The sequence below is a fragment of the Peromyscus maniculatus genome, chromosome 13 (genome assembly GCF_049852395.1).
Source record: "Peromyscus maniculatus bairdii isolate BWxNUB_F1_BW_parent chromosome 13, HU_Pman_BW_mat_3.1, whole genome shotgun sequence".
NCBI lineage: Eukaryota > Metazoa > Chordata > Mammalia > Rodentia > Cricetidae > Peromyscus > Peromyscus maniculatus.
In genome coordinates this window covers 52,193,127-52,216,085 of record NC_134864.1, presented here as the reverse complement: position 1 = coordinate 52,216,085, position 22,959 = coordinate 52,193,127, and the positions used below count along the sequence as shown (strand labels likewise).

The following is a 22,959-nucleotide window of genomic DNA, read 5'->3' as shown; positions in this document are numbered from 1 at the left end:
CATTTATAAGTAAGAATAAAACTCCACGTATTTATTTGAGAGCTGGGTGGCAAGCCCCCAAAGAATTAAAAAAAAAAAAAAACTACAACCCTTGTCAGCAAGGACATCACAATTGCCTTTTAAGTCCCAGGTGTGCCTTTTGCCAACCTCTGTATCATTTTCCCTAGGAAAGCAATTCCTTCGCCTTTCTTTATAAGTTTGCCATCTAGTATTGTATTTCTGAGGATTATATAGTTTCTGGTTTAATGGCATTTATTTGAATCTTAAGAACTGAATCGTATATTACAGAAATTCTTTTAGAAGAGACTTTGCCTCCATATTACCCTATCATATGTTGCTGGCACTCAAGCGTTTCACTGCTGTGTAGTTTTATGGTTTACTGGAGATGTGCATTCATGTTGCTTCCAAGGTTTTGGCTTGTATGCAGTGTTGATTTGTGTTAGTCAATTTACTAATGCTACAACAAAGATTCCTAATACAAACAAGTTAAAAGATGGAAGTTTTACTTTACCTTGTATTGTCATTCCATGGGCCACTACTCAATTACTACTGGACCTGGATTGAGGCAGAATGTTATGTTGTATGGCACATGATGGAACAAAGCTACTGCATCATTATAGCCACTGAAGAGAAAGCTAGGCATCTGGGGACAAGAACAAAATGCATCCTTAAGGCCACAGTCATCTACTCCCTCCATTGGAAGTCCATTTCTAATGCTTCATCAACTCCCAACAGGTTCGCAATAGAAGGTGACCAAAACACATTAGCAGGTGGTCTTGGTGGAAAAAGGTTAGATATGAGTCATAATATTTATAAACTTTTCCTCCCTATACTCTGGTAACATTTTTAACAGTTTTCTCTAAGAGATAATCCTAGGAATGAAACCATTGTTTCATAGAATATCTTTCTTTTCAAATGTATTAGATAGTGTAAAAATTGCTTCTCACTGTAATTTTACTAATTTTTTAAAACCAGTAAGTGTAAAATAGAATTCCAGTTGTTCTACATGGTCAGCAAAACTTAATGTAGCTATATTTTAAATTTTTGCCACTTTATAGATATGAAATATTTCATTGTGCTTGGGCTTCCGCATAGTAAATGTAGTCATTGACCATGCAGATTGGCCCATCTGTGGCGTGCTGGTAAGACTCTTGCCCTCCTTTGTACTTTCCCTTCCTGATTTATAGGAATTCTTTCCATGTTTGAAATATTAACTATTTGTGGTTAGCATATATTGCACGTATCTTCTCCGGCTTGGTGATTTATCATTCTGCTCCTATCTATCTTTCTATGAACAGGGATTCTTGGCTACAGTAGACTCAAACTTACAGGGTTTTTTTTTTTATGTTTGGGAATTTTAGACCTTGCCAGAGGTAATAAATTCTTCTTTTAGATAGAAGTTTTATAATTTGGGGCTGGAGCTGTTATTCAACTGTTAGAATGATATCCTAGAATACACAGAATTTTGGTTTCAGGCCCCAGGGATGCATAGACCAGGACATGGTGGTACTCACCTACTCCTACCACTGTGGAGTCAGAAGCAGGAGGGTGGGGCATTCAAAGTCACATTCAGCTGGATGGTGGATTTGAAACCATCCTGAGATACAGGAGACTCTGTCTCTAAAAAGCATATTATAACTTTATCTCTTTAAAATTTTGATTTTACTCATGGGCTTGGGGGGTACAATATTTCCTCCATAAGAGACGGTTACTTCCAGGTACCATTAATTATGAAGTCTTGTTTCTTCACCGGTTCACAGAGCTATTTCTGTCAAATTCAAATTTCTTAATATTTCTGTGTCTGTTTCTGGATGCTCTAAATTATTTCATTTGTCATTCTGTCTCTTCCCATGCTAATGCTCTGCTCACTTAATTACTGCAACTCTGTAATAGTCCGTGGTATCTGTCACCGCAGGTCCCCTCTGCTGTTTATCTTCTTTAGGAACGCTTGGGTTATTCTTCGCCCTTTGTTCTTCCACTTAAATTTTAGAACTGGCCTGTTGAAATTGATGGAGACGGAAGTGAATCTATATTTCCCTGGGACAGTGACATCCTTATAATACTAAATCTTCATATCAAGGACATGTCTCCACTTCTTCTCTTCTTTCATCTTCAATAAAGGTTGAGAGTCTCTGCATAAACAACTTGTACTCATTTGGTTTATTTCTGAGTTCCTGATTTTTATTGCCATTACTGACAATACTTAGTTTGATTGTCTTCATTGCTGGCATATGGAAATCAGTGTGCACGTGTGTGTGTGTGTGTGTGTGTGTGTGTGTGTGTGTGAGAGAGAGAGAGAGAGAGAGAGAGAGAGAGAGAGAGAGAGAGAGAGAGAGAGAGAGAGCGCTCACGTGCACTGGGGACTACTCTCAGGCCTTCATACATGTTAGGTAAGTGCTCTACCACTGGCCTTCCCTTCATCCATAGCTCTTATTTGGTTGTTTTTAAAGGTTTATTTTTTTATGTGTCTGTTTTACCTGCATATATGTTTGTACACCGCATTCATGCAGTACTCATGGGGGGCCAGCAGAAAGAAGGAAATCTTCTGAAGCTGGAGTTACAGTGAGCAGTGAGCCCCCAGGTGGGGGCTGAGAACTGAACCCGGGTCCTCAGCGAGAGCCACAAATGCGCTTACTGCTGAGCCATCTCTCCAGACCCAAACACACAAAATTTTAAGGCATAAAATTTCCCGAAGATAGTTTAAACTTGGATAATTTTATTGAGTAAAAACTAGGGATTTTATATGAATATTCAGACCATATATGATTGTTTACTTAAGCCTTTCAAATTATTTTTTATTAATCCCTATAGCTATCTTTCTTGCCTTAGGATGCTAAGAGCTGCAGTGTAAAATAGAGATAGTGATGCTAATATTCTCATCATCTCAGTAAGAATCTGCTCAACTTTCCCACTTCTGTTGTGATTTTGCTGTGTATTGATATATAACATGTATTTTATACCTGTATGTTACTTTGATATTTATGTTACATTACTTGCAATATGGTTATGTAAAGTGCAACACATTGAAATATTATTAGTATCTTATGATCCAAGTCAAGGTTGAAAAGGTGAGTGGATTCTCCTTTTCCTGTGAGGATTTTGAATGAGATCACTTGCTGTCTCCCCTCCCTCTCAAGAACTGGCAGTCTTAACCTGGTGAGGCAAGAAGAGAAGTTCAAGGATCAATTAAGAAATGCCAGAAGGCTCTTCAGGCTGGCGAAGTTTCTCTTAGTTCCTAGTCACTAGAATTTTTTTGACATGAATGAAAAATTGTTGCTTTATATTATTATCCCTATACCCCTTGAGATGACTAAATTGTTTTTCTGTTTTCACCTATTAATATGATACTTTAATTATTTTTTTCAACTTTATACAAAACTTGTGTTCTTAGGTAATGCCCAATTGTCAATAAAGTGTTGCATTTTTAAGCATCGCTGGACTCATTTTGTTGGTACTTTCGTTCCCTGGGGCTTGGTCTCTGGAGTTTGGGGGATTTTGTTGTTGTTGTTGTTTGGGATTATTCAATAATGCCGGTGTTGAGCCGTGACTAGTCTAGTTGGCAGTTTTTCCATCTGCCTTGTGAGGTTAGCTCTCGCGTGTAGCATAATCAGAAGTATGGTCAGGACTGTAGTCATCTTTCCTACCTAGACGGATATCTCATTCATAAGTTATACGTGGTGCAGTGCATCTTGATTAGCACATTGCAAGAGCCTTTCCGGTCCTGAAATGGGATTGTTCTAGCACCTACACTCCTTTGGTCGCATCATTTTTTTTTTTTTTTATTTTACAATACTATTCAGTTCTACATAACAGCCACAGCTTACCTTGTTCTCTCCCTTCCTGCCCCCCTCCCCTTCTCCCCAGCCCACTCCCCATTCCCACCTCCTCCAGATCAAGGTTTCCCCGAGGACTAAGATCGACCTGATAGACTCAATCCAGGCAGGTCCAGTCCCCTCCTCCCAGATTGAGCCAAGTGTCCCTGCATAAGTCCCAGGTTTCAAACAGCTATCTCATGCAGCGAGCCCAGGACCTGGTACCACTGCCTAGTTGCCTCCCAAACAGATCAAGCCAATCGACTGTCTCACCTATTCAGAGGGCCTGATCCAGTTGGGGGACCCTCAGCCTTTGGTTCATAGTTCATGTGTTTCCATTTGTTTGGCTATTTGTCCCTGTGCTTTTTCCAATCGTGGTCTCAACAATTCTTGCTCATATTCAATGCAATCCCCATCAAAATACCAACACAATTCTTCACAGACCTGGACAGAATAATACTCAACTTCATATGGAAAAACAAAAAACCCAGGATAGCCAAAAGAATCCTGTATAATAAAACAACCTCTGGAAGCATCACAATCCCTGACTTCAAGCTCTACTATAGAGCTACAGTAATAAAAAACAGCTTGGTATTGGCATAAAAACCGACATGTGGACCAATGGAATCGAAGTGAAGACCCTGACATTAACCCACACACCTATGAACATATAATTTTTGACAAAGAAGCCAAAAGTGTACAATGGAAAAAAGAAAGTATCTTCAACAAATGGTGCTGGTATAACTGGATATCAACGTGTAGAAAGCTGCAAATAGATCCACACCTGTCACCGTGCACAAAACTTAAGTCCAAGTGGATCAAGGACCTCAACATAAATCCAGCTACTCTGAACCTGTTAGAAGAGAAAGTAGGAAGTAGTCTTGAACACATTGGCATAGGAGATCACTTCCTAAATATAACACCAGTAGCACAGACACTGAGACAAACAATCAATCAATGGGATCTCTTGAAACTGAGAAGCTTTTGTAGAGCAAAGGATATGGTCAACAAGGCAAAGTGACAGCCTACAGAATGGGAAAAGATCTTCACCAACCCCACATCTGACAAAGGACTGATATCCAGAATATATAAGGAACTCAAGAAATTAGACATCAAAAGACCAACAGTCCAATTGAGAAATGGGATATAGAACTAAACAGAGAATTCTCAACAGAGGAAACTCAAATGGCTGAAAGACATTTTAGTCGCATCATATTTTAAAATGCTGGAGAACCACAGGGGTGGAGAGGATGGCTGATGTTGCCCTGTCAAGGAGAAGGATCCGCAGAAATGTGACTGTTTCCCATGATGCTGTGCTTTCAGAAGTGAATTCAAGGAATGTTTTTCCCATAGTATGTACAAAGTAATTTGCTACAGAATGTACAAAGAGATGATTGAGAATTGATTTTTGAATTTTGAAGCTGTTCTTTTCATCTCCCCTAATAGGACCAACTGCGCCACACCTGTTCTCTCCACTGGAGATGAGAACTGTTTCCTGTGATGTTTAAACTTCATTCCAGAGTCCCATTTCCACTGATAGCCACGGTCCTCTCCTCCTATACATTTGAGTGCTCTTCTTAATTGCTATACTATTCACAAGGAGGCCTGTGGAAGAGAAGTATTCTCAGCTGAAGGATGGCATCGTAAGAGATAAAGATAAAGTGGTATTGAGAACTACCCAATTTATTTCAGTGAACTCAATATATCTTCAAGGCACAGGGCACATGGTACATTTACCTGAACTTTTAGAGTGATATGGTAAACATTTGGTATGCATTCGGGATCAGAGAAACTTCCAAGTTCTATTGTCGTCACAGAACAGTGTTTGGGAATTTTTTTTTCTGTTTGCTTACAGGTTACAAGGAAAGTATACATTTTGAGCTCTGTCTACAGCTTTGCAGAATGCTTATCAATGAGAAATACAGGTGATGCTCCGATCACAGTACTTTCCATTGCTTCTTGTGCCTTTGTGGAAACACAGCCATCCTGTGGTCATTACTGAAACTCTAACTGAACAATATCATATAAACCACTGTCTGAGGAGAGCAGATGCCACAGGTAGAAGAGTTATAGGAAGTGTAATATTGGGGTTGGGGATTTAGCTCAGTGGTAGAATGCTTGCTTAGCAAGCACGAGACCCTAGGTTCAGTCCTCAGCTCTGAAAAAAAAAAGTGTAATATTAACAATACCGCCTCACAGCTTGGTTCTCACGGCATGAGGTTTGTGACATTGGGTTTTCAGAATGCCCATGGCCTTGGGTTTTAGAGCGTCTGAGTGTGCTTGAGTGTCACACACAGAAGTTGTTGCTGATGTTAGTTAAACGTGTCTCATCTTTGGTGGAGTAGGTGATGTGGTTCATGTAAGAGGATTAACTTCACTTTCTCTGTTCTTACTCAATTAGATTTCCTAAAATTTCCATGTGTGTTCTATTACATAAGCTTGGATGTCTGAGGACTTGACACTGTGGTCTCCCATGTAAAACCTTTTAAAAAGATGGATAAAATAGTCAACTTACAAAAATGTACATTTTTTTTTTTTTTTTTTTGGTTTTTCGAGACAGGGTTTCTCTGTGTAGCTTTGCGCCTTTCCTGGAACTCACTTGGTAGCCCAGGCTGGCCTTGAACTCACAGAGATCCGCCTGGCTCTGCCTCCCAAGTGCTGGGATTAAAGGCGTGCGCCACCACCGCCCGGCTAAAAATGTACATTTTTATAGTCAAACACATAAAACATATTTGAGAAACTTTGGTGTTTCCATGGTCAGATTTTACACAGTTGCTTCATTCAAACTTATTTCATTTATTGGTGCTGACTGCATTATCCTATAATCACAGGAGTTTATTTTTTTCCTCTTCTTTTCCCCTTTTCCTTTGCACTGATTGCCTGAGCCTCTCATTCATACTTCTAGCCAACACTGGGATACTGACTTCACAGAGCTCTGCATGATGCTGTCATCAGAGGGTGTTTCTTCCTTGAATCATCATCCTATGCAAAACTATAGGCATGCGAGGTTTGGTTTCGTTCTCAGCATATGGCTGTGGTTTCTGCTTTGTCCTGCTGCTTCTTACACAACTTCACAGATGCTCACTGGCAGCCATGAGAGCAAAGTCCGGTGCAATAACTGTGCCAGCCATTTTTTGTCTTTTGCATCATTAATCTATAATTGAGTTTAGGTTGGCTGAACCTCCATGTATTGATGACAAAATGCAAAGGAACTCTTTTCCTTTTTGTACACTCCATTGCAGATCCAGGTAACTCAGTGAAGCAGTGATCCCATGGTAACTCTGATCTAGGGAGACAGGCATTCTTATTTGGCTGTCCTGGACCAATCACTCTGGATGGTGTTACCTAAGCTATTCAACACTTCAGCTCAGAAGTACACCGTGTAGTTTTGGTGTTCACCTCTATGGTAATGACTTTTTGCAGAGGGGGACAGAGTAATGGAATTTATTTTGTGAACCATAGTTTAAACATGTTAAATTGGAACATTCATGGCTTTTTATTTATTTTAGCATACACACACACACACACACACACACACACACACACACACACACACATATATTATAAGGCTGGTGGGGTACCAGTAATATTATACTCCATATAATATATAATTGTATAATATTTGTTATATAAAGTATATAATATAATAATTATATGATATAATATATAATCCATTTAATATTTAAAACATGTTAAGCACATCTCATGCCTCATACACATATTATGTTTTAGAACAAGAACATTTGAAAGCTTCCCTTCTAGCTTTTTGAGATAGGCAGGATATTATTGTTACCAACAGCGCCTATCCTGTCAAACAGCCTATCAGAACTTCTTACTTATAGCTAACTATAACTTAGTAGATGATAGTTTGAATGGGAACTTGACACAACATAGAATCACCTGGAAAGACAGACACGGTGAGGGATTGTATATATTGGTTTGACCTGTGGACATGTCTATGTGGGACTTTCTTATATGGTTTAATTAATGTGGAAGAACAAAGCCCAGCATTGGCAGTACCATCCCTTAGGCAGGAGTATGTAAGAGGAGAAATAACAAGCTCAGCAAGTCAGCATGCATTCATGTCATTACGTTCGTTGACTGTGGGTGTGATGTGACCAGCTGCTTGACATTCCTGCCTCAACTTCCCCATAATGATGGACTACATAGAACTGTAAAATGAAATCAACCCATTTCCCCACCAAATTGTTTTTGTTAATGTATTTTGTCACAGGAACAGTAATGAGAGAAGTCTTGATTGTTGAGTAATGACTTGAATAATACTCTACTGTATTTCACATCTAGTAATTAATAAAAAACAAGGTAAAAAATGAAAACCAGAATGAATTAAATTTTAATTGGACCCCTTCTCGGATGAAGTTTCATAAGAAACCTTGAGAACTTTCCCATAACAAGAATAGTTTTACCCCTGTCCCTGAAATAGGAGCTATTAGTAACACTCATATTTCTCCTGTGAGGATTTTAAAAACCAAACTGCCCATTGGAGCCCCGTAGATCTTTTAATATCACATGGCAGACAATGTCTATAAGGTGGAAGTGTATGTTCCTAACCAAGGTACCAAATAAGTCTTTCTCTCAAGCAGCCCTGCCCTCCTCCACCTTGCTATCTCTAAAGTATATTTAATGAATAAGGTCTAAACCCCCAAATAGGTCATAGCCAGACTCAGACATCTCAGACAGGCCACATCATTGAATGTCCCTGGCCCCATGCTGTTTTCCAGCTGTGTGCCTTCAATTTTTTTTTTATATATATTAAACATGCTCAATCTTCACTCACTTCCTATTCCTTCTCCCACTTACCCAGATTCCTCTGCTAGTGGCTGCTTTATCTGTGGGTGAACAATTCATTTTCTCTTAGTCAGGGTCTATTTTTATGCCCTTGAGTCTTCTCTGTTGACCACAGCAATGATAGGTTGACCCACTTCTTATCTCCTGTCATACTCACCTCAGTGACCATCTCCTAACTCCCATCCTCTTTAGTCCCAGTACTTTCCTTCTCAATCTTGTGAAATAATGTAAATGCATTGTCATGCACCCCTGCAGTCCCAACGGGCTAACATTAGGGTGTTGAAGGGGCTGTCAATATTTAGAGGCTCTGGGGGAGATCTTGTCTTCTTGCCTTTCCCATCTTGTAGACACGACTGGTGTTCCTTGGACTTGGGCCCCTTCCGTCTTCAAATGCAGGAGTAGTTGCTGGAGCCATTCTCCTGAAGTACCACTCTGTTATTGGCTCTGCGTCCTTCCTCTTTCCCATTTAAGTTAAGGACTCCTGGGTTAGAGCGCTTTGGATACATATATATAATCTACGACACTCTTCCTTTCTTAGGGCCAGCTGAGTAGAAACCTTCATTTTATCTGCCACGTAACAGCATATTCACAGGCTCTGGGGATCAAGATTTGGGTGGTAGGGGCAATGCAATTCTGCCTCCCACAGTGGATTCCAGGCCATCAATGTCAACTCTCTGTTCCACCTCTAACGTTAGCCCCCTTGTTTTCTCATATTTTCCCCCACACAGTGCTGCACAGGCCTCCTTGCTGCTGCTTACGAATGCCTCACATACCCTTTGGCTTTGTCAGAGACCCACATCACTATCTCACCCACCATCAATGTATTGCTCCATGAACTCTCTCCTAGCCACATTAAAAACTGCCATTTCTACTCTGTTTTCAGGAGCACTCACCCACAGTCAACAGTGTATGTATGTTGTTTTATGTACAAGTTCCTGAAAAGCTCAACTTTCCATTTGGTTTACTTTTTGTGGCATCCCCAATACCTTGACTATTGTTTAGCACATAGTATACTCTCCATAAATATTTGTGGAAGGGATGCATTTTTGAGAGAGTTATAATTGCCATTTAATAAACAGTATCTTTTTCTTGTATCCATCAAATCTTTCCCAAGCCTTCATCATGTGACCATGTTGTATAGCATAACTTGTTTATCCGGGTCTTTTAAGGTGACTAGTTTGAGAAATAGCTTCTGGTAGACCAACAGTATACATCAAAAAGAATATCCAAACTGGAGGCCTAGCAGGGAGGCATGAGACTTTCTCATTTTATCATCTATACTGGACTTCAGAAACAGAGTAAGGAGAATCCTATGTAGTTTCTCAGAGATGCTCACTCGGGGTTTGAACACTGAAAAAGCTATATCCTTATTAAACCCAGGATGTCACTGTTTTTCCTCTTGGAGTGCCCCCCTTCAGGGCTTCAGCCCTGAGGGCTCTTTTGTTCTTCTCATGGCAAAAGCTGGGACAGAGAGTATTTAATCGCATCCATATTGTCAGTGGGAATGATGAGAAATATCGTATATGTTCCTTTCTGGTCTCCAGCTTGTGCAGTAGCTCTCCCTCTGAGTAAGAAAATTGAAGAGAGAGGATTTGAGAAGCTGGGTGTTATTATTTCTTAAAAAAGATTGCGTTATAAAAGTAAATGAAATCTATATTTTATCATTTCAATTCAGGCCCTAAGCATGCACAGTAGTTACCTTTCATGAAATGGTCTTTCAGTAATGCTGTTTCAGTGGGCTCTGTAATGAAGCTTGGATTTGCATCGCTATTCTGAGAACTTTCTGACAATGCTGAGGTAATATGAAGGCAGAGGGAAATGAACTGAACTGATGGGCATGCATGTCCATTGTGAGAGATGGTAAGTTGCCAAGGCAATGTCACAGCCATAATAGTTGCATAAATTAAATTAAGATACATGTGGCAAATAAATAGCACACTTCTCTTTATTATCACTCCAGAGTCGTGAGGGCAACTCTTAGGATTAAAACTAGAAATTAGATAGTGGGTACCTCAGCTGGGATGAGATGTACCGTTCTTGGGTTCAGCCAGAGTGCCCTGGAAATCCCTGTCCCATTGATGTCAGCATTTGGCCTCTCCTTGATAAACTCAGCAGTCTCTGTACCATGCTCTTCTCTCTTTCCTGAAGCAGAATTTCTGTGGAGACTTAGTTTAGTTCTTCTAAGCCTCACTGCCTTACAGTCCAACCAGGCTTCTGGCTTTAAGTTAAGTTCTTTTATTTTCGTTATTAAAAATTTTTTTTTATTCATTTTGCATACCAACCACAAATTCCCTTCTCCTCCCTCCTTCCACTACTCGCCCAGACTTTCCCACCCCTGACTGACCCAACTCCCATCCCCTGCTACAAAAGGGTAAGGCCTCCCTTGGGGAGTCAGCAGAGCCTGGTACATTCAGTTGAGGTAGATCCAAGCCCCTTCCACTGCTTCAAGGCTGTGCAATGTCTCCCAGCATAGGTAATGGGCTCCAAAACGCCAGCTCATGTATTGGGGATGGATCCTGATCCTACTGCTGGGGGCCCCTTAAACAGAGCAAGCTACACAACTGTCTCGCTTATTATACAGAGGGCCTGATCCAGTCCCATGCAGGCTCCACAGCTGTTGGTCTAGAGTTCATGAGTGCCCACTAGCTTGGTTTGGTTGTCTCTGTAGGTTTCCCCAACATGATCTTGATGACCCAGTTCAAAGAATCCCTCCTCGCTTACGTTCAGTTCTCTTACAGTCACGACTGTTGGTTTGGCTGATGTGTCTCTCTGCCTCAGCCATCTCCTTTTATTTTTTCCTTGTTTCTTTCCTTCTTTCTTCTTTTTAGTATTTATTGTCAGGCAGTCAAGAATATTATTGGTGAATTTTCTCAAAGTAGAAAAATGCCATAATATCATCACCTTGATAACATTAAGCATCCTTTTTATTTTCTCCTCTTATGTTTTTGTTTTTTTATTGTGATTGTTATATTTTTTTTTTGAGTCAGGTCTTATTATGTAGCCTAGGCTAGCCTCAAACACATGATCTTCATATTTAAGCACTCCCTCCCTACTGCTTAGATTATAAGTATACATCATCATACCTAGCAAAATTTAAGCTTTCAAGAATGAGAGGTAACCTTCCCCCCCCCTTTTTTTTCTGTAAAGTGAGGACAAACAATACCTCCCAGGGAGCAGGGACGAGCAAGCAAGATGTGCCATAGTTTCCAAAGGGAGAAAGGAAAAGTAGCCTTGGCTTGTTCTGAGGCCATCAGCCTTCAACCACCATCCCTTTTGATCCCTTTTTTAAAAATTAGTAGATAGTATGAGGTGATGTGTGTCTATTGTAGGAGGATTTCAAATAACAACAACCAAAGGAAGAGAAAAGCTATTATCACAGTCTGGGTCCACAACTAGAAGCCTAAGCATAAGGTATTGATTTTGTTTCTGTGTTACTGAAGGTCAAATCCAGGGTGGTGTGTATACCAGGCAGCTGCTTTGTTACAGAACTATACGCTAACATGTTCATGGTTTAAGATACATACTTTGAAACTATGTGTTTTTATTAGAAGGGATCATAAGGCATGTAATTGGTTGGTAATGCATTTCCTGCTAGTTAAATACATTATAAGCCTCTAAATCAATTTATTTCTTTAACAAAAGTTTTTGAGAGTGACTGTCAGGGCACCCAGCCCGTAGCCATTCCACAATGTTAAATATTTAAATGGCACAAATGTTAATGTTACCTTAATGACTATGGATAGCTCAAATGCCTCCAGTTCCTCAAAGGAGAAAGTTACATCAAAGTGGAATGGATCATGTGATTCTGTATCACTAGGTGTGATATGCATCTTTTAAAACCAGCTTTATATAAATACTTTTGCAAATACTATGCTGTGTTCCAGGCGCTGTCTTTCATTTAACTTTCTGTTTTTGAAGTTTACTTTTCCTTCTTCATCTCTGTCATTACAACTAGTCATTATGTAGCTGGACAATTACTTTTATTTCTCAGATGTGTGTCCTGCCCTTGATTTTTGATTGCAACAGTAGCTATTGGGGCTGCTTTGAAGCCCCAGTTATCTCCATCACCATCTCTGGCACTGCATCGTTATCTCAAAATTGGGACTAATTGCTACATGAGTCACGTGAACTAGCATAGCTGGAATATTATTACTAGATTGTAACTTCTCACCTTTTCTTGTTTTGTGATATCTGTTCTTTCCCACACATCTTTAATTTACTCGGAATTTTTGTTCTGTTCTGTACCATGCTGGGAGATTGCTGGATTGTCTCTTTTCATTCTATGTATTTAGTCTGGGGATATATAAAGTTGATTTGCATTTACCATTTAGCTTCACTAAGTGTAATAGTAGATTAGTTAAGTATAAGACATGGAGACTAAAAGTGGCATTTTCAGAAGTAGCTTTCCACAGTGTTAGTAATAATGGGAAAGGTCTTCAGAATGAAGGAAGAGAAAGGTACATTCCATGATGTTTAATGACTGAAATATCAGATTTCTTCAGGATCCATGGGAGGAGGGAGCTCTACCAGAACTACCAGATAACTACTGGAAGCCTGAAACCTTCTGACTAGAACTGCTGGTTTTCATGGGCCACATCTCCTCTTCCACCAAAAGAAAAGGTCCTTGTGCCCATAAAACAGCTGTAGCATTCATTCACAAAAGTGAGATATTGTTAGTATTTGTTTACTGGACAAACATTAAGGAAATTGGGCAGGTTTCCTCAATAGTATCATTTGTCTCCAAATTTGAAGCCACAGTTCATCCCTTAGAAAGCCCTGGTTGGCTGCGGCATGGGATGTGCCACTTCAACTTTCATTCATGAGTTTTGGGATGTACAAGTTCAAGGTCATGGTGCCTCTCTGGTAGTTTGGTTTGGTTTTGTGAGGGAGATAAATTGATGCTCAGCTATTTCAGCCCCATATTCACTTCTATACATGAAGAGCATCCTTGTTTTCTATACTCTGTCTGCCTTGTATCTTCTCAAACTTATTTTTATCTATAAATTTGAAGTTTAATCAATAGAAATAGACAAAAAATGTACAAGTCCAGTACTAGTTCAAAGATGTAATGAAAATGTGTAGTATTGATCCAAACTCCTAGCCTAGAAAGTTACTCACTATTTTTGGTCATACTTACCTATTTCCTTTGGATGTTTATTTTTCAATTAAAACATTATCTTTTACTTTTTAAAAGATGGAGGAAGAGCATTTACAAGCTCTGAGAGCAGCTGCCCTGAGCTTATTCTCAATAGAGCATAATTAGAGTAGATTCAATCCCTGCCGTCCTCTTCCCATGTGTACATTTGTGTGTGTTTGCACGAGTGTGCACTCCAGAGCACATAGTGCCCTGGGCCCCTTCCCTTCCTTACACTATTTTTATAAAGTTTGGCAATCCGCACAAATCAAGGAAACATTTGAATGAAGAATTTCCAACAGACATAGAAGCATCCCCCCAGTAGAGTGAAGGTTACCAGCCCCCGGGTCTGCTTTCTCACCATCCACCATCCTGCCTGACCCCTCCCCACGTCCTTCTCCAGGCTGTAAAGTGTGTCCCCACATCCTGGACAGCTCCAGTACTGAGAATTTCTTTGACTTTCCTCCCATGTCCACCTCCCTCCCTTTGCTGGATTTTCATAGATTCTCATTTCCGATTTTGTTCCTTTAGTTTTGTGAAGCCTTGCAGTAGTGTGTGTAAAACAGATTATAAAAGAGAAAACCACCCATCATTCTGCCTTCACACGTCGATTTAGAGTGTGGCTGCCTTTCTAAGTCTGGGATAGAGATATTTTGCCCCCAATTCAGGGAGCTACGGCTTTATCTTCCTGCACTCACAGTTCCTCTCTTACTTCTGTCTCATTCCATATCTGTGAATGTGATTTTATTTTTCCCTTTTTCTTCAAAATGTTTAGAGCCCCCTTTACCCCTAGTGTTCTGAAAAGCTAGAGTATGCATGTTATCAAGTCTGTGCACTTCCAATGTGGTTATGCACAGAATAGCATGCTTTGGTTCCTATGATTCAATATTGTCATATATTTTTTTCAGATTATCTATATGACTTCTGAATTCCTGCTTCAGAGTCATTTCTGCTCTTATGTTAGAGGCTTTCCTCAATTTCCTGTTGTCCTTAGCAGTCTATTCGTATCTGAGAAAGATTCCTTTTAAACGGTTGATTTCAGGTATCTCGCCTATGAGGTTTTGCGTGGTGTAGAAGGGGCTTTGCCTTGATCTGTATTTCATCTGGAGCCCTCTAACACACACACAGAGTTGTTTTCTGCAAGCCACTTTTAGTTATCTACAAATGACTCCAAACTTTACAGCTGTAAAGGACAACCCTGTGCCGTTTTTGTGGTATCATCAATGCAAGGTTAGCTTGGTGGATGGCTCAAGATTCCTCAAGAGTCTGGCCAAGCAATGGGCAGAAGGCGTCTCAAGGCTGGGCCTGCGGTTCAAACTCACAAGCTAAGCAAATGCTGTAAGTCTTTAGTCCATCATCACTAAGGGATGCCTACAGGGCTGCTATAAGCCACCTGGCTGCTGAGTTTCCCCAGAACAGAACAGGAGAGAAACTAAGCCTGTTATAAGAACAGAGATGCTGCCTGTAGCTTACCATCAGAAGTGACATCCGAAGACATTGTCTGTCATAAGTTTTTATACCACCCAGATCAACACTGGCCCTGTGTAGAAAATAACTACATACTGGAGGTGGTGATTATGAAGAACATAGTGGTAGAAGCAGGTTGTGATGAATTGTTTGCTTGTTTGTAATTAGCTTCCACAGAGACCTATTCCTTGAATCCCCTTGCCTGAAGTATTAAGAATATATATTAAAACACTGGGAGCCCAGCTTGAGAGAGGAGGAGGCGGCAATATTTAGATTCAGACATGTACTCAGTTTCTCAGTTACCTATCACAGTGCTTCCTGCTCACCCTCTGTCATTATTCATGCTCTCTCCCCTCTTAGATCTACTGGGCATCGTACAGGTTGTCTATCAATCCCCCCAGCTAGCCATGCCACCAGGGTCTTCTGAGTGACCCAAGTTTTCCTGACTTATAGGTTTTGCCGCATCTCTAGAGCCTTGGTGGCCTGCAAACCCTTGCCTAGCATTAGACTCCACCCACCTTTCCAGCAAAAAGAAAAACAAAATGATAAAGAAAAAATGCCATGGACATCACATCTACATCACCTCTCCAACCTTTTGTTGATCTAATTTGTTTGCTGCTGTTCTCCCTTTTTTGCTTCTGGAAGGTTTTATCTACTTATCTCTCACTCTTAGTGACAGGTTTGGATTCCTGTGCCTACCACTTAGTATGTTTCCATTCTTCTCTGTTTATGCAATCTCCATGTGCTCCTTGATAGTGCTTCTTCCAAAGTTTATTTGGGAGGAAGAATGGAGAATGTTAACAGGGTAATGAGCTTATCCTGCCCAAAGATTTGAGAAGAACATGGAATCGACTTTGCTCTCCAAAACTCCTTTGGTATGGGCTGCTTTAGAATGTGTACTTAGAAGAAAGAAGGTGCAGTGGTCGGCAGTATAAAGTCTAGAGTCAGCTCTGTGGATTTGGGGGTTATCTTGGACTGTTCTTTAAAGTACCACTCACAAAAAACACTGTATTGAAAACCATGCTGACAACAGCGTTTTAACCACACCTGGTGACTTAACTATATCTGTATTTATTTTTAGTTTTCAGTGTTTAAACTTGCATATAACTTACCATGTGGGGATCATGAAAAGGGAAGTCATACACAAGTTGGAAATTTTTATCCCCATTCCTCAAGGTGAAGCAACGGAATTCCTCCTATGGGTGATTCTTTATAAAGCTGGATCTGATACTCGGGGACTGGTCCTGACCGCTCATGTGAAAACACTTACAGCTCTTCTAAAGCCGAAACAGCCCTACCTTCCAGAACATTCAGAAGAATCAGATCGCAAGTTTCAGCTGTTTTGCTGATAGACATAACATTAGTGTTTTCTACTAACTAGTTTGATCCTTGATCTCATATGGCCCTTACTCACCCAAACCAGGGGCTGCCTTTCCCATTCTGATTTCGGCATGTGTTCCCAACCTACCATGGCAACAGAGGGCTGCTTTTCCCCTGAGGCTTTCCCTGGAAGGTGCAATGCTATCATCCCTGGACTCCTCCACCATCACCACCACCCCCTTGGAATTAAACTGTCTGTTCATCTTTGCTGCTTTTTTAAGCCTCCTTTGTTCACTTTCCCTCCCAGAATTCACAATTAACAACTGTACCTTAATTATTCAAATGATCATCTTGGAGAGTTAAGATTATTTTCTCCCTCCAACTATCTTGTATATCAATGTCACCTTGAGGTTGTCTGGTTTTTCAGGAGAGAGGAACCTCTCTTTGTCCTTGTTTGTCCTGCATTATGGAGCAGGGTTGCTTAACCTCAGCATGGCTGCCGTCTGTGCTGGAGACCTCTGCTGTGGTGTGCCGATCTTGGGCAACTGGCAATACAGAGTATGAGACCTGGCAGGATGCATTACTTACGTTCAGTGTCGTTGTGACAGAATGAGGGACAGAAGCAGTTTGAGGAAGGGAGGATTGTTGGATTTGGGGTCACATTTCAGAAGGCACAGTCCATCACGACAGGGGAGTGACAGTTGAGGTGACTGGTCACGTGGTGGTGACTAACCAGGAAACAGAGCTAGACCAGAACTGGAGGTGGACAGTAACCCTCAAAGGCTTGCCTCTAGTAACTGAGGTCCTTTAGCAAGAGTCACAGAACCTCCTAGATAGCACCACAGGCTGGGGATTAAGTGTTCCAGTAGATGAGCTTATGAGGTCACATTTCTTATCTAAACCATAACCATTTTTATCCACTAGATACTAATAACACTCCCAGCCTACCCACACAAAAGCAACAACCAAAGTATGTCTAGCCATGATCATATGTCCCAGAAGTTCGGATGCAGGTGGCAAACGCCCCTGATACAGTAAAACTCACCTTAAGAAATGATCTGAGCTTGCCTGCCTGTTGCTGTGGATGGGAATGGGAGAGTGAGAAGAATAATGAATCCAATCCATTCTTGCTGAAAGACTAAGACAAGAGAGAGAGAGAAAAAAAAATATGACTGTTTCTTGAGAGGTGATTGACAGTTCTGTGACTCGGGATCTGTCTGTCTGTGGTCAGCATCAAAGATCGGAAAAACATTTTAAATGAGCAACTGCTGAGGTAGCCCTGGGCCACGGGGCAGAGCTCCCGTGGTGCAGTGGGAAGAGACATGACCTGTGCTGTCAGAGTCATGGACCCGCAGTCGATGGAAGTAAGCGGTGAACAATTTAGACACTTTGAGAACCATGTCACCCTACTGGGAAACCTGCAGGCCGAGGAGCATTTCATCTGTCACTTTATCTCTCAGTCCTTTTCTGTGTCTCTAAATTACCCTTCCTGACAGCCCGGCGGCAGACTCGGTGATTACAAGTGTCTTTCTAATCAACTTCCACCCTGGAATTTGGGAAGGGTTCAGGACAGCCTTCAGTAAGAATATACTAACATGCTGGGGCTTTAAATAAAGTCAAAGTAAGACTCAGACCACATCATACAATAAAAATAAAAATAGTTCCATTTCCATTCCATCACTGATACCTGAGGTCCTTTCCAAATAAGAGTAACACCAGAAATTTCCTGACCTTCGGCTGACCCCACAGCCGCTTTAACGTCTCTGCAGGTGCGAGTGGATTTCTGTCATTCTGCGTTTGTGATTCTGGTGTGTGACTGTCACATGTGCAGTTATTGAAGTCCACAGGGCAGAGCTTCCTTCTTATCTGTAGTTCTCAGGGACAGAGCATGAAGCGGCGGCTGCAGCAAAGAAAGTGAGATTCCCCTATCAACCAGGGTCCCCCAGTGTGTGGGCTGAGGACATGGTCCTGTGGAACACCATTTGTTAGATACACTTTAAAGCTTTGGCAAATAATTTTTTGTGTGGGGATATTTACCATCCTACCCATGTGTACCCACCGTTAGAATGATACTGTGTTTTCCTTTGTCTGAAGTCGCCTATTCATCAGATATGCACTGAATGATGTTTCTGAGGCCGCTGATGTGCTAGGCACACAGGATGCATCAGGGAGTTGCAGCCCCTCTGTTTGTGCAGCTTGTGGCCTGATGCAGACACAGAACTCAACAAGCAGAGCTGCAAGTTTGGAAAAGTGCTGCCGAGGCAGAAGCATTGGGAATACCAAAGGAGCTAGAGAAGATCTCTCCGCAAAGGGATAACAAGCTGGGTACCTTTTAAACAGAAGCAATGTCACTGTCTCAGGGTTGTCCTGAAGGCTGCCAGGAATCCTTTCTCTGTGTCTCATGAACATTTCTACGTTCACTGTGTGTATATTTTTAGCGTCTTATGGTGTACTGTCGCATTTACTTGTCAAGTTCCTTGGCAAGATATAGACTGAGTATGTAGAGCATAAGGATTGTGTCTTATCCATCTTGGTATAATCTAGTTGAGGTTCACAATGAGTAGATGTTGACTAATATTTGAAGAAGCAAGTGAATGGTTGAAGTTGAAGAAATCAGTGAATGAATGAACCGGAGGATGCCCTCTGGCTGTTGGTGTCTCCTTTGTTCTGTGTATCCATGATTTCATGCTTTTGGACTCTGCTATAAGAACCTCTTCCATCTGCTTGACTTCTTAGTCTAAGTGGGATTTTGTTTTCTCTTGAATGGCTGTTCCTATTTGACTCCACATGCCCAGTATCAAAGCATGCTGTCTCCCACAAAGCTGTCAGGAGATTATGAAAGGCACACAGAGAGACAGAGAAACAGAACTATTTCCTGCAGGTGAGCCTTTCTGTCTAAACCTGCTGGACAATCTTCACAGCTTTGCCTGCCTGCTGAAAGTGTTTCTCTCTTCCATCCAAGTTGTCCACTCCAAACAATCACATCTCAGTTCATTTTTCTGGAAATGAAAATTTGAAAAAATTGATTGCAGCGTCTAAAACAAAATTGTCCCTGCCTAGGCCAAGCTAGCACAATCTCATTAGCGCTAATATGACACTCTTTTCTTTCCTTTCTCAATGCACTGTCCTCCACAATAGAATTTAAATTATCTTTGAAAATAGACAATCAAAATACACACCATAACTATAAGTTATTTATAAATCTGAACATCAGGTCATTTCTTAACAAGGAAAATTTAAAATAAAGCAAATGAAAAGGGTGTAATTCTGGTTTTCATGGGAGCAAGAATATCATCATCTATCCCAGAACTCCAGAGCTTCTAGAATATTCTCCAAGGTGCTGCTGAGACCAAATGGTGCATGCCTGACTTCAAGGCTTTCTGTCTTGGGCGTATTTAAGCATCACTGCTGTCCACACTGGTGGATAGAATGTGCTTCCTGTGCAGCTAATCTCCAGATTTTCCTCTTAGTCTACCTTCTGGCATGGCTAAACTGTGTTCTTGAATAGTTCAAACATGTAGGTGAGAAAATGAGATATGTAAGCAGTGGAAAAAAATAAGTACTGTTGACTTCCAAGTTGTTCCTGTAGCCACTGTAGAGATCTGGAGAAACAAGAACTTACTAGAGACTGGAGAGGCACTAAAATAATTTATGGAGGTTTTGGGAATTATGATGAGTTACAGACAGTAGTAAATAGAGAAAAATGATTCAAATAATCCTCCATCAAGATCTGGCCAAAAGCTCACAATGTATGAGAAAGCTGTGGTAATAAATAGGGAGCCCATATCAATCTGAAAGTGTCACGTCTCCCTATAGATGCCTTACTATGGAGAAGACATCCAATGTTAAGAATGACTGGGGGCCATAAAAGCATGTAAGTAGTTTTTAGAAGATTAACTTATAACTAACTCTATTGTAGCTAATTTCTGAAACACTTTAGTTACTGTGTGAAGATCTTTGTATGAATTTATCTTCACAGCTCATAACTCACAATAATTATAATTAGTAATACTTACTATTCAATGAGGAGACCAAGGTGCAATTGCTCAGAGTTGTACATAGTCTCATTAAGTGTGACACAGATTATTTGATTCCAGGTCTCACTTGGCTTTCTGCTAAAAGAATCCAGATTGGAAAAACCAGTTAGACACTCGTCTGTTTAATCATTGTCAAAATATGAAGAGGATATGAAACAATACTTGTTACCCTGGACTTCTCACAGATCATACACTAACTGATTCTAGGGTGATGGTTCAGATGGGTGTCCTTTCAAGAGATATGAACCTTATTGTGGGATAAGTATGGGATAAATATGAAAACCCTTTGATGATTTGACATTCTAAATAAAATCGCTTCCCGGCTTTTAGAGACCAAACATGCAATTGTATTAATTTCCTCAAAGGTGAAGAGGCTCCAAGGTCAAAATTCATGAAAAGCAATTGTGGGGGGAAATATCAGCTTCAGAAACTGGGCTGGGAGGCAGCTTGCTAGGGAAGTCTACTCAGGAAGCCAAATCCTAGGGTCCAAGGTTACTCGTTGCAAAGAGAATTAAACAACAGCAATTGATTATTCATAAGGGATATTTTCATTAAACTTGGGCAGCCTGATGAATTGCTCTATCTACTGAGGGTTTTTTCCTATCTAAATATCCTTGATTAGGTATTTAGGAGCAAAGCTTTTTTTCCCCTGTAGAGCTGTGCAAATAGTCTGTGAGTTCTTCCTCCCCTACTTCCAGTGTCTCCCAACCCCTGCTCATTCCTTTCCAGGGAGGCTGCATCCCTGCATCCCTGGTGGAGGGGAAGAAGGAACAGACTAGGTGATGGAGTTTAGCCGACCTGGAGTCTCTCTCAGGTCCTGCTCCATGTGACCTTTGGATGTTTGCCAAACTCCATGTCTTTCTTGTGTCTCAGATCCCTCCTGTGTGAAGCAGACAATCACATCTGTATTTACCAGGGTCTGAGGAGTGGCAATATGTCTACAAAATCTATAAAGGTGTATTTAGTGACATCTCTGTGATGGCGGGGTGCGAAGGCTTAGGAGAGCTGGAACCATTCTGTGGCAGAGAGCACCATGTCTGGTCCCATGTGTATGCCAATCTTGTGGTCATTGTTGCTGTACATATCATGCTCTGCCAGGAATATATATATATATATATATATATATATGAAAAATGTTTCTTAAAGTTCAGTTCAATCCCAACCCTTGCTTGGGAAGATCCATTCAGATGATGGCAAGCTGGGTTGCTCATTTGCCACTTTCCTAGTCAAGGCTGTTTGGATAGAAGACAGGAACCCATTTGTTATGGTCGCCTTTTTTTTTTTTTTTTTTTTTTTTTTGACAGAGAGTAGCATTGACGGATATTTAATTGTGAGGTCACTCTACTAAAGTTTCATATGCATGAACATGTTTTAGGCTTCCAAGAGTCCTTGCCCTCAACTAGATTGCTCTCTTTTGAATGGCACCAGATTTTGCCTGGCTTTGCTCAGTGGACATAACGCAGGCTGATTTATTTACCGAGCCTTCCTTCCCGGCTTTCATTCGGGTCAGTGGTTTGATAATCTTTTAATTTCTCCTTAAGTTTTTGATAGCCTAAATGAAGTGGTCTTGGCCTCTGGATGTTATCCTAATCCAGGCAGGCCTCCTCACGGAGGGACGAGCAGGAAGACAGGACCACCGGCATAAACAGTGAGGTCAAATGGAGAGCTGCCAAGAGGGACCAGATAAGTGTAATTTACAACACAGATAGCATGTAGACAGCAGCGATACCCCCCGGTAGAGATAAGCAGCCAGTCCTTCTCTTTGGAAATCTATGCGTTTGAATAATACCTGAAGATTAAGTTTAGGCGTCAGGTGTTTTTCCTTCTGGTGTTGCCAGGCACTGCAATCAGCACCCTGTGTAAACAGGAGTCTCTGGGATCCTTTGAGCCTTAACATTTAAGGCATCCATGGCTGGGGTTATAAACAGGTTTGATGTGTCTAGGCACACGGAGTCTACCAGTTTTCCCACAGCACCATTCTTTCTAGTGGCCATCCAGTGTGAAATGAGACCGACCACTACGTCTGGGAGGAAGGACAGAAGTGAGGGACCTACTAAGTGCATGACTAAGGCAGAAATTCAGAGCCTAGGTGGAAAACTAAACGAAACAAAACACTGTACTCAGTGTGTAGCTAATACCTATGCTGTTAATCAAATATCAATAAACTATTACTTTGTTATGTTTCATTTACTGTCCTTTCATGCAATATTTTGCCTGGCCATTGAGTTGTACTGTTCAAGCCATTTCCAACACAAGCCCTCATCTGCAACAACTTCTGCTTGGAGGAGCTGGGCACTCGCTATTCATGTAATGAAGGTGATTTATAGTTTAAAATCGTCAGAATGAATGCTTCTCTCTCACTAAACAGCTTAATGAGATA

The 22,959-nt window shown here is 41.0% G+C and overlaps 1 protein-coding gene across 1 annotated transcript in view; it reads left to right on the top strand.

The window, feature by feature from the left end:
* The window catches only part of Pard3b (par-3 family cell polarity regulator beta), a 978,380-nt gene that overhangs the window by 383,171 nt on the left and 572,250 nt on the right, over window positions 1-22,959 (top strand). The window lies entirely within an intron of this gene.